We start from the raw sequence: 12,695 nt of genomic DNA, 5'->3' as shown, positions 1-12,695 counted from the left end.
GACGGTTCAATTGTTTGAACAGTTTGAATCGTTCTATTTCTTTCAGCGCCCTGCTGTTTGAGGCTTTTCTTGAAAAGGAAACAATATTTCTTTAAATGTCCCTTTTTTCCACAGTAATTGCATTTTAGGTTAAAAGAGTTTTTATGAAATTTTGAGGAATGTGATTTATTCTTCTGACGATGAAACTTTGATGATTTGAAATCCTCAAAATTATTCCTATTGGAGATCCACTTGTGATTTTCCACATGTAAAACTTTTGAACTTGTATCACCACTTTCACTTCTCAATTTCACCTCATGATCTAGTAGTCTAGTTTTAACAAACGCTACAGTTAAAGTGTCGTCCGTTAAGGTTTAAATTGCTGTTATTACACCATCATAAGAGGGAGGTAAAGTTAGTAATAGATGTGATACTTTATCGGTTTCATTTAGTTCCGCGCCTGCTGCTGATAACTCAGTAATAAGGTCTTCAAAAATTGAAAAATGTTTAACTAAAGGTGTGTCACTACTTAATTTTAAACTTAATAATCTCTTCCGGAGAGCTAATTGTGTTGCTACACTTTTACGTTCATAAATTGAATCTAATTCTTTCAAAATATCTCTTGCACTTTTGTCTGCTTTTGCGAAACCAAGAAACGAGTCAGATAAATATTCAATTATAATGCTCTTCGCATTTCTCTCCGCCTGTTTCCACTTATTATCAGGTTCCTTCGGAACCAGATCATCAATCACATTAATAAGATCAAGTTCACTTAATAAAGCACGCACTCTGAATTTCCACACACTGTATTTTTCACCATCGAAGGCTTTAATGTTTCTTTTATTCTTATAGCTATCCATTGTTTTTATAAATTTAAACTTAAAATATATTTCAAAACTACGTTATTAAAAATACTATTGTATATAAAAATTAATTATCCAATACGCGCAATAGTTTTACGTAACCTGGGCCCATAACCTGTTGGGATAGGCTATGGAAATTTATTTAAAATAAAATATATTTTATAAATCTAATTTTCTTTATTAAAAGTTTGCGTTTCGAGAAGTGTCTTTACTCGAGAGTAATATCTTTTAGACTAACTTATTTTCTAAAACTATTCCACAGTGAGGCCTAACAACCTCTCCTTTTTCTTAAAAGTAAATAAAAAATATATATTATTTCATCTTGAAGAAAAACACATTGCCTTACAATTATACAGCACTTGGGCCTCATGTCGTCAAAGATGTCCTTTGACCGACCCAAGTACCTAAGGTCATAAAAATCCAGTTCAAACTGGTCTACTTCTCCTCCAAGAGAAAATACACATTCCTAACTTACACCCAATATTATTTTAAAAGAGAATAAAACATTTACTAAAATAAGAAGAAAATATTAGATTAATTTTTGTACTCAATTATTCAGGGAAATCAACATTTAAAAATTATGAAATTATAATCAAAATAGTACGAAATTATTATTTTTTTTTCTTAATGATTGAAAATATTAATTCAATTGCTCTATATATTTTATAAAACCGAGTGGTTGTAGCAGAATGAATAAGTAGATCATATAAAAGTATCAATTCAACATTGGTAGGTTCGTCCAGTAGTTATCATTCAGACCCAGCAATCAGAAGGACGACAGTTCGCGCCCGGGTCCAGCAGAATTTCCACCAAGTTTTTTTCACATCATTTACCTCCCGTAGATAATTTAAACGTTAATGATTATGAATTTTACGAGGTTAATAATAATAACAATTTTTTAAAATTAAATTTATTTGCTTGCTTGGCCGATTGCTGGCTGCCATTAATCGGCTAATAGTCGAGCGCCATTAATGGGCCGACGTTATCATTCCGGCTATAAGCCGTTTATCGGCCAATAAAAATTGCCATTGCTGAGCCATTAATCGACATTCTTGGCCTAGTAATGGCCTGATCTAGGGCCGATTTCCAAACTTTGTATGGGTTGCTGATAATTTAACAACAAAAATTGAAAATAAAAATTTGCGGTTAATTTTTGCTCAATTTAAAGGTAATTTTTTACTAGGAAAAAAAATTGGTAATGTTCATTCTTACCATTTCAGAAAGTAAGCAAATTCATACATAAAAACGTCTACAATTTGACGGTAAAAATATACTTTACAATTTTTCAAGTCAAATTAACAATAAATTGACATAACAATTTGCCTGAAAATTTACGACAAATTTTTTCTAGTCAACTTTTGAAGTAAATTTGCATTCTAACTCGGGTAGTAAATTTACGTAAAATTATATAGCAATTGTCGTCAAAAACGGAAAAGTCTGAAGTTGACAGACATTTGACGAAATATTCAAGGAAACTTTTGGAAAGTAAACTTTTGCTAAAGCAAACTGCTATTAGGATTAATTCAATTTTATTAAAAATTACTTAAACAGATGGGATAATTTTCTAGAATATGGAAATATTTGACCGTTAACTAAAATTTTTGAATAATTTTAATAATAAAATTCTCTGCATCTAGATAGTAGAAAATAATACATTTCTGAAATTAAATAAACCGTAAGTCAAGTAAAACGTTGAATAAGAAATTATAGTTCAACCAAAAACCATTCCAACTCTCAAGGCCAATTTTGAAATCTGAAATTTCTCGAATTCGGGATTGAATAATTATCGACAATGTATCTATAGAGGTATACATATTCACTAAATATCGTGTATATATACACTAACAATAACAATTTCATCCCGAATGAAAAAAGTCTTGGATTGAAAAATTGGACCTTGGTACTAAAAGTATAATTTAATTATAATTATCAAGATTATCAATCCGAATTGAAAATAAACATTTGAAAAAAAATTTTTAAATCAAAAATTTGGGTCTTAAAGATTCATAATACTTTACTATTATTCGAGTTCCTGGAAACAGATAATATACGAAAATTGTGCTTGAAAAAAAAAAAAATTATTTATATATCATTTAAGTGTCAATTGGGGCCAGTTTTTCAAACTGGGTTTATTTTCATCTGGTTTTCAATATTGCTAGTATTGATTATATTCATTATTAAATATACATTAATAATATATAGATAGACCAGCAATAATTATTTAAACCCAGATAAAAATAAACCCGGTTTGAAAAACTGACCATCAAAGTTATTTAAACAAAAAATAATTTCCCCTAAAAGATTTACTGGCAGTTCAATTATTCGTTCAAAATCAGTATTGATAAAGGAAAAAAACCTACTAAAACTGATTTTAAGTCATTCCTTCTACATGTATATACGACTTACATACAATATTGATGATCGTGAAACTAGCCATGTTTTGATGAATAACCCATTTAATATATCTAACGTTGACAGCTAAATTAATATAATAAATGTGATAGCTCTTATTCATTACAAAAAAAAAAAAAAAAAAAAACACTTTCGGAGAACAAAGAAATACCAAATCTAGGGAAAAGTTTTAGCCAATCAGAAAACTTGGCTCCGCCCATCTTCTATCTCTCTTTTTTAGCGAAACCAAATTCCCGGCCCTAATAATAATACTATTATTATACCTTTTATAATCTCTTCTGCTTCTCACTCTTTTGGCTTGCTTTGCAAATACCTGTAGTCTACCTTCTTTTTCATATATTACTTATATATATAACTTGCCTCACGACTCCCGATCCTTTATATGCATTTGGCATATATAAATTCAAGGCCAACCGGTCGTCTGGTCCTTACGAACCGGGTAACACCAGGATCAGTTACCAAATAATTAGCTTACTAGCTGAAAGGGACACGGGCCCATTTAATTAAAATGGGTAACGAACGGTTGATTCATCCCTACTAGAGGGGGTGGACCTCAACTATGTCTCAAGTGGTTTCTTGAAACTTTTAAAAATGAAAATAAAGAAATTTGTGAAAAAATAAACTGCTTTATGACCGACAAGGATTTGACTGAACGAAAAGTTTTGAAAGAATTGTTCCCTAATGTTTCTACGCAAATTGGTGGATTTCATGTACTAAAAATTTTTTCTACGCACATTACAACAAAGACAACCAATATTAACGGTGAGGAAAGAAAGATTTGTTTATCTCTACTTAGGAATATTGTTTACAGTAACTCTCCTGAATAATACGATGAGCACTACAAAAAACTAGTTGAAAAAGCACCTAGTCAAATCGTTGATTATTTTAACATCGATTGGCATAATAATAAAGAAGAGCGGTGTACTTTTCACATGATCGGAAATCTCGGCAACTACACGAATAATCGTTTAGAGTCGATTAGGGAACATTCATAAATTACGTAACACATTTTTAAGATTTTTTAGACTCCCCCCCCCCTGGTATGTAACAAATCGTAACAAATTACCAGACCCCCCTACCCTTGCAGGATTTGTAACGTAACATAATCATTGTGTCTCAACAGAAAAAGATCTTGAATTATTTAAATTTAAATTTATTGCACAAAACAATTGCTACATATTTAGTTTATAAATTAAAGAAGTAATATTATGAAAAATTAACGTTCATTTCTTTTGGGCAAAATCATCTTCCCAACAGGGTTTGATCCAGTCGTTTATCGAGTCAATTACAGGGATTTTTGAATTATCTATGTTACGTTTTGAATAATTCCCAATATTAATTTTTAATTATTTGTATTGTCTATGAACAATGGTCACTGATCCTGGTCACAGCACCACTGTTACGTTTTGAGAACTACCCCAAACTGATTAAAAATTAAAATAATTTTTAATTATTAAATTTTATTCAGGTTTGGCCTCATTAGAGTATCGATAGACCCCTGGTGGGCCCTGGTCGTCGATTATTTTATTGTAATTATTTATTTATTTAATTCTCGTGATTTAAAATATATTTTCCGATCCGGTCTCCATTTTATTTATTATAGCAGCAGGTGAATGGATAGGTCATAGGGTAGGTCATGGTGTAGGTGAAAATATTGGGGTGCCAATGAGCTCTCTCCCAAGACTGACTATTTAGTCATTATTAAAATATAATAAAGTCAACAGAGTTGACAATATGTTGACGCTGCATCTCAGGTTCTCTGTAAGAGAATCGTCGTGGCCCGGGTCTCATGCATCGTCATCTATTTTGACTGCCCGCAAGCCACGGCGACTCTTTTATCGTAACTGATTTTCGTTACATCGAATTAAATTAATTTATGAAAAATAATTAATTTAATTTAATCAATAAAATATTACGGGAATGTAACACCTCTCGACATAAGCAAGTCGCAGCGTTTCAAACGAATAACGCTACGACTGAAAATGGAATTCATGAATCGACATAATCCAAATAGAATGTGGAATTGACTCTATATAAACTAAAATTCAATGTATGAATGAATCTATATAAGCTAAAGTTGAATGTTTAAATGGCTCTATATAGACCAAAGTTCGATCATAAATTCTTTTATAAAGTTATTCGCTTGCAATTTGAACGTAAACCTGAGATGCGCTATTATTGTATATAATTATATAATGTTTAAGTAATCAAAATTATTACTATTTTTATGGCTCAAGTCATTTATGTCATCTAAATTCACTTTTTCCAAAGCCTCCCGACATAAGTCGGTTACTATTTCTATTTTGAACACCTTATAGTATGGAATTCAATTAATTTTAACACAATAGTAAAAATAACGTACTTTTATTTAACTGATTTAATTCGGCAGTCGAAATAATAATTGTGATTGATTGGATCGGCTGACTAATATCCTAATCTTTATTTCTTAAGATCGAAAACTTGATCCTTGGTTGATTCGGCGACGACCTTTAAGGCGTTGATGTACATAGTTGGAATCGACATTCCAACTGTTTCTGCTAAACAGTGGAAGTCTTCAAAATTAATAAAAATAAATAACTCGACATGTATAAATTTGATATTTATACACGCGAATGAACTGATTGTAGGTGTCTTGACATCACACGTAGAACTGGAAGCACCGTTGCTGGTTGATTTTGAAGATCTATTTCCCACACTGTAGTGTTCTTCCGTCAGGCTCCGATGGTGATGTTTGAAATTCGCCTAATCAACCCAATTACACCACCGGATTAAATCAGTTTCATAAAGTCGTATACAAAGCCTGAATAGTGCTTCAATGAAAATAAAATTCATATAATACATTAACATTTAATAATTTTTTGATTTCTTTATATTTAATAAGATCAAAAATAAATCGTTAATGTCTAATCCTTTTCGGTCCAAATTAGCGCCTGTTTTCAAATATTTAGTATTTGTATTGTAAAATTTAATTTCCGATAATTTACATTTATCTGGAGGTTCTTTCTACCTTACTTTACAGATACTCTTTTTATAAATATTCATCATAAGACAAAATCGTAAACTGTTTTCAATTGAAATTAACAGGGCAAATATACCTTTCATACAAAACATAATGTAAAATATATTTCTTATCAAGTTTGAACCGGAAAACGTAAAACCACTAAATTTATCGTTTACATTATTACAATAATGTTTACAAACCTTTTCTTGCCTTTCATTTTGTGGATTGTTTCCTTTTGAAATGACTCACCATAGCGAATTAATTTTTGAGCCCAATGATTGACTGTAATTATTTTCTACTTTACTCTTTACTGAGCAGTAAAGTAGTTCTTTATTTTTAATAGTTTTTACATTCACGAACTCAACGCGGTCATTTTTATCCATATGCTCGATCTCGAAGACTCCACTGGCTCGGATCGGCATAATTTCATTTTCCGTGGTTGCGAGAACAGCAAGCTCGCCAACCCGGATATTCAAATTTTCGGCTCTCAATAATCCTTGAGCAGACCGAACTGTACGAGCTCCTGACATAACAAGTACAGGCAGCTCCTTATTGACATACGCGTGACTCGAATTATTACTCAAACAATTAAAATCAATCATTGGCTCCGAATTATATGAATTCTCATTTAAAATATTTATAAGTGGTACGTTTTCAGGCACAAATTTATTTGAATCTAGTACTGCCTTCTCATGGACAGTTTTGACTCTATTCGATCCTTTTAATCTATTAAAATTGTCGAGATTGATTTCCGACTTTTTTCGGAACTCGCGTATAGCGGCTTCATTCATAACATGAGCCTTCAACTTTAGGGACTCAGGTTCTACTTCAGGTAGAATCCTGCGCCCGCTTGATTCTTGCTTTCGAAATGTAAGTGATCGAGCCCATAAATAATTTTGTTTTTCGCCCATAATAGTCTCCTTTAAAAGACGGGCTTGTAATTTTGTAGATTCCGATTCTACTACCGGTAAATTTCTACAACTGTTCGATTCTTGTTCTCGAAACGTAAGTAATCGATCCCGTAAACGATTTTGTCTTACCATTTGGAGTTCCGTCTCCGAAATCGGAACTTTTAATTGATTATTCATTGCGAATATTTACAATATATTCCAATGTCCATTATTATGAGCATAATTATTAATGCAATCATTATATTTAAAATGCAACAATTGAAGCAATCAATAGTCATATATTTAATTCGCGTGAGCCTAAATACGGCTCGAGATTTTAAAATTTAAATTCGATAAATATTATAACAAAGTGTTATCATGAGTCATTACTGAAACTTTTTTTTTTCATTGATAACCGGTGGTCAGTAAATATTTCAATTATGTTTAAGCAATTACTTGGGATCAGCTTTGAGACCTGATCGTGATATAACGACTACGTCGTGGTTTTACAGAATATCGGGACATACTCTTCGCTAAATCAGCGACGAGAATCTCGACCGATCCCCAAAGAAACTAAAAATGACACAGGAAAAAACATAATTCAAACATTAGCCCACTAAATCCACATGGTATTGTTTAGAAATTATTTTATAGTATTAAATAACAATAGCCAAATTGCTCATGAAACACTTTTGAATTTTTCGTAGTGACATTTATACAATATAGAAAAATTTTATAATAATAATTATTATATGCCATGCTATTACATACAAATACAAAATACATTCACGATGTAAAATAAAAATATCCATAGCAACATTTTTAATTTTCAAATATAAAAATAATGAATTTTTTAATATTAATTTAAACAAAATAATAAAATTCTAAAATTAGAATTATCATTTAAAACTATAATGTTCTTTGTAATTCGTCTAACAGTCACAAAATAGTTAATGACTTCAATAAAATAAACAAATGTTTCCGCACAATACTCGCAAATAATTGTTTAGAGTCCGTAGCAACATTTTTAATTTTCAAATCATTATTTTGAAGTACATTCAATTATAATATTTATATAGTGATTTTTCCAGCGGTTAAATAGTCAGTTCTAGAATAATAACAAATATTTTCCACATATAAAATTTAAAATTTAATAATATCGCGCAGATATTAATATAAACTCGCGATAAATTAGTTTAAATTCCGTAGTAACACTTTTAAAATATTTTCACTTGTAATAACTTGAGTAATGTATTCCAAAATTGAATCGTTAAGCATATTGGATAACAATATTGGCTTCTGCGTGCCCTTACATCTTCCGACGGCAATCAGTCACTAATGTGTGAATTAACACGTATTCTTAATAAGAATAATCTTACTTTTGGTGAGATTCCAATGGTATGTTTGATCCAAAAGAAATTTTAAAATTATCACTGCACTGAATAGTATTCGAATCATCACTGCATTGCATAATATTCGATCTGAATATACTAATGATTCAAATTCACTAATAGATATCTAATAATAGTATTAATATTCAGTAATTGTCCCACTTATCTACACAGTTTTATTACATTTGTAATATAAATTACCTAGTTGAGATTCACTAATAAACTAATAAAAGTTTAAAGTCAAAAGTACATGTGACGTCTCATAATATTTTTTTAATTCACGTTTAACCACAGGTTTACAAAGGGCATAGCCGGATTAATATGAGAATTCTGCCCCCATGGCTTTTTTGACTCAAACTTAGGGGATCGATTTGGTGTCGAATGAAAATAATTCACCTCAATTTTTAGCTCTTTAACTCGAACGGTATTCGAGAATTTCAAAAAAACCTGTTTTTTCGAAATTATTTTTATTTTTATAGTAAAACTCGGAATTAATCAATGATGATTTTTTCCTAATTCTTACGAGTCCAAAACATGAAAAAATCATATGACCGTGATTCTCAAACGGAAAGCCGATTTTTAACGGAGAAAAGAAAATTATAATCTTTTTTTTTTAGCCTTTTTGAAATATGTCACTCACCAGAATTCGTCAGAAAAAGTCTTTCATACTCCTCTATACTCAGGAATTTTTTTGAATTTTTCGAATTGGTGGAACAATTCAAAAAAAATTAAAAACTCAATTTTTTCTTAAAATCTTGCGTTTTAACAAACTTATATTTTTTTTGTCGTACAAATAAATACGTAGCAAATTTTTTTTTACCAAAAATATATCTTTGCAAAAGATAAACATAAAAAATCAGTAGCTTACAGTCATTATAAGGGTTATTAATGATTCAAAAGACACTTAAAGGTAATACTTATTAGGGTGTCACAAAAAAAAAACAAATATATATTTTTTTTCAACGTCTTATGAGCTCAAAAGTTCCTTTATATTATAAAAAAAATCCTCACCAAATTTCAGCCAGGTATTTTTACAATTGAGCTATCAAAAAGGGGGGGTCCCTTTTCCAATTTAAAATACACGCGAAAATTTTTCATTTCAGTTTTTTGTTATTAAGAGTATGAAAAAAATTTTTTTTTTCAATTCCACCTGGTATAATTTTATAGGGAATTAAATTCTCTACAAAAAGTGCTTATACATTATGTACGTTGAACAAACTGGGAAAAAGTTACGGGGCTTCAAAGATCAACTAAAAATTCAGTTTCATCAGTGTTAAATTATTTTTTATTATTTTTCATTTTTGTTCTATCAAAATTTTTTTTTCACATTTTGAGAAGCTCGTTCTTGTAGGAAATTTAATTTCCTACAAAAAATATCTAACATCTTATATACGTCAAGTGGATAAGAAAAAAGTTACAGGTCTTTAAATGTCAACGAAAAGTTAAGTTTAAAAAATATTAAATTTTTGAACTTAACTGTCAACGAAAAAGTGAACTTTATTTTTTTCATGAACTTTTAATATTAATTCATTTTTGCTAATAAATGTCATTTCACGAATAGTTTTAGTTTTATGAATGAATTTAAATAGAAGTTTTAATTCACCTCATCAAAATTTAAAATTATTAAGTTCATAAATAGTCGTAATTGTTCCTTTGCGAAAATTGTAATTGAAAAATTAACTTTCACTTATCATCGTTGATCATCGCTGGTCACAAAGTTTTCAATTTTAATAATCATGAATAATCTAAGACCATCCTGGTCACAGCACCACTGTTACGTTTTGAATAATTCCCAATATTAATTTTGTATTATTTATTAATTATTTGTATTGTCTATAAACAATGGTCACTGATCCTGGTCACTGCACCACTGTTACGTTTTGAGAATTACCCCAAACTGATTAAAAATTAAAATAATTTTTAACTATTAAATTTTATTCAGGTTTGGCCTCATTGGAGTATCGATAGACCCCCGGTGGGCCCTGGTCCTCTATTATTTTATTGTAATTATTTATTTATTTAATTCTCGTGATTTAAAATGTATTTTCCGATCCGGTCTCCATTTTATTAATTATAGCAGCAGGTGAATGGATAGGTCATAGGGTAGGTCATGGTGTAGGTGAAAATATTGGGGTGCCAATTTGCACCCCAAAATAAGGTTGAATTAATTCAGGATTAATTGTAGTTTATTAATTACTTATGAAGCCGAGGTTCGAGCTCTATGAGCTCTCTCCCAAGACTGACTATTTAGTCATTAAAAAATATAATAAAGTCAACAGAGTTGACAAAATGTTGACGCTGCATCTCAGGTTCTCTGTGAGAGAATCGTCGTTGTTTTGTACCACGATTAGTTTACCGCAGTAATTTGAATAATTAAATAATGAACTTGCAATGAGCAATATTTAAAATAAAATAGTGTGCGTTGATTCTTGAAATGAGAAATGCAAGATACAATAATCTTATGGTGTTTTATTTATTCTGAGCTTGCTGCTCTTTACAAGTCTGGTGAGCTACTGATTACAAAAAGTATGCTTAAAAATAATTGAAGTTTTTCGGAGGCGGAGTTATTTTAGTGACGGAAAAGGACCAAGGAAAAATGCGAGGAAATTATTGGGCAGTTGCGGGCAAAAATGTGGAAAGAGGGATAATGGGTCTTGCTATTGGTAATTAGCTAGGTTTGTAGGTGGGCACTTAACTGGGACCGACGGAGCTTGGGTAGGGAGGTCAGAGGTGAGCAATGCGGACACTTAAGGAAACGGGAGTTATGATTTATGAGGGGCTTAAGGGATTAAAGCCATAATATTTTGACCGTAAGGAGAACCTTTTTTTTGGAAAGGAAGAGGATTGCAATATTATAAAAATTTAACTGTACAACGGCTATTTTTTATGAAGCAGATGTTTAAACAATACTTTAAAAATTGTAAATGTCGGGATGTTAAGGTCTGGGAACAAGACTAAGTGCTGGGAAATTCCCAAGTGTCCTTAGTAATATAAAAAAATCGGCTTAAAATATATTTACAATCAGTTTCTTAAAATAGGACAATTTAAAGTTTGACGAAAAAATGGAAACGTAGTAAAATATAACTTAAGAGGATTAAAATATTTCCCAGAGCAGTAAAATATAATTTTTGTTAGGCTAATAAATTTTGGTTTGTAAGGATAAAAATAAAAATATGTAATGAATTAATATACGAATAATGTCTATAATATAAAGTATATGAATAAAGAGTGCGACGAAACAGTCGTGGCCCGGGTCTCATGCATCGTCATCTGTTTTGACTGCCCGCAAGCCACGGCGATTCTCTTATCGTAACTGATTTCCGTTACATCGAATTAAATTAATTTATGAAAAATAATTAATTTAGTTTAATCAATAAAATATTACGGGAACGTAACATCTAATTCAAGAATTCTTAATTTATAAATCCCGTGTAAAAAAAATTCGTTCCAAAAAGATTCCAAAAAAGTTCCGCATGTGGAACTTCTAAACATGAGTCAGATTAGAACTTTGAATGAAACTTTTTTGGAATATTAGTAATTTTGATAGTAAAAAAAAAGTTTTTATGAGCAAATTTAGAGTCAAAAAAGGGTGTTTTCGAAATTTTATATGGACTTTCCAAATAAGCTCCAGATTCACCACTTTTGACTTTTTTATGGACTAAAAAAGGCGTTCCAAAAACTTCCCAAATTTACTACTTTTGCATCTTTTGAAGACTAAAGACATTCTAGAAACATGCCAAAATAGTTCAAAAATCTACTTTTGAATTTTTAATAGAACAAAAAAAAAGTCCATGATAACTTCCAAAAAAGTTCCAAAAACGTCTTTTTTTTACTCTAAATTTGCTCATAAAAACTTTTTTTTACTATCAAAATTACTAACGTTCCAAAAAAGTTCCATTCGAAGTTCTAATCTGTCTCACTTTTAGAAGCTCTACGTGCGGAACTTTTTTGGAATCTTTTTGGAACGAATTTTTTTTACACGGGAAGTGGTGTCGGGAAGACGACACGTCTTCCTCTATAGCATTAACATCTATCCATTCCACGTCATCAAATTCATTATTATTAATCACACATAGAACCTAAGAATATAAAATAAAGTTATATTGTTAGTTTTAGTGTTTTCTGTTTGTTTAAAAGTAAACCCGATTTAAATACTTGC

Source organism: Microplitis mediator, chromosome 6, assembly GCF_029852145.1.
Source record: "Microplitis mediator isolate UGA2020A chromosome 6, iyMicMedi2.1, whole genome shotgun sequence".
Classification (NCBI taxonomy): domain Eukaryota; kingdom Metazoa; phylum Arthropoda; class Insecta; order Hymenoptera; family Braconidae; genus Microplitis; species Microplitis mediator.
The sequence above is the reverse complement of the archived record's forward strand: the minus strand, read 5'-3'. Positions refer to the sequence as shown.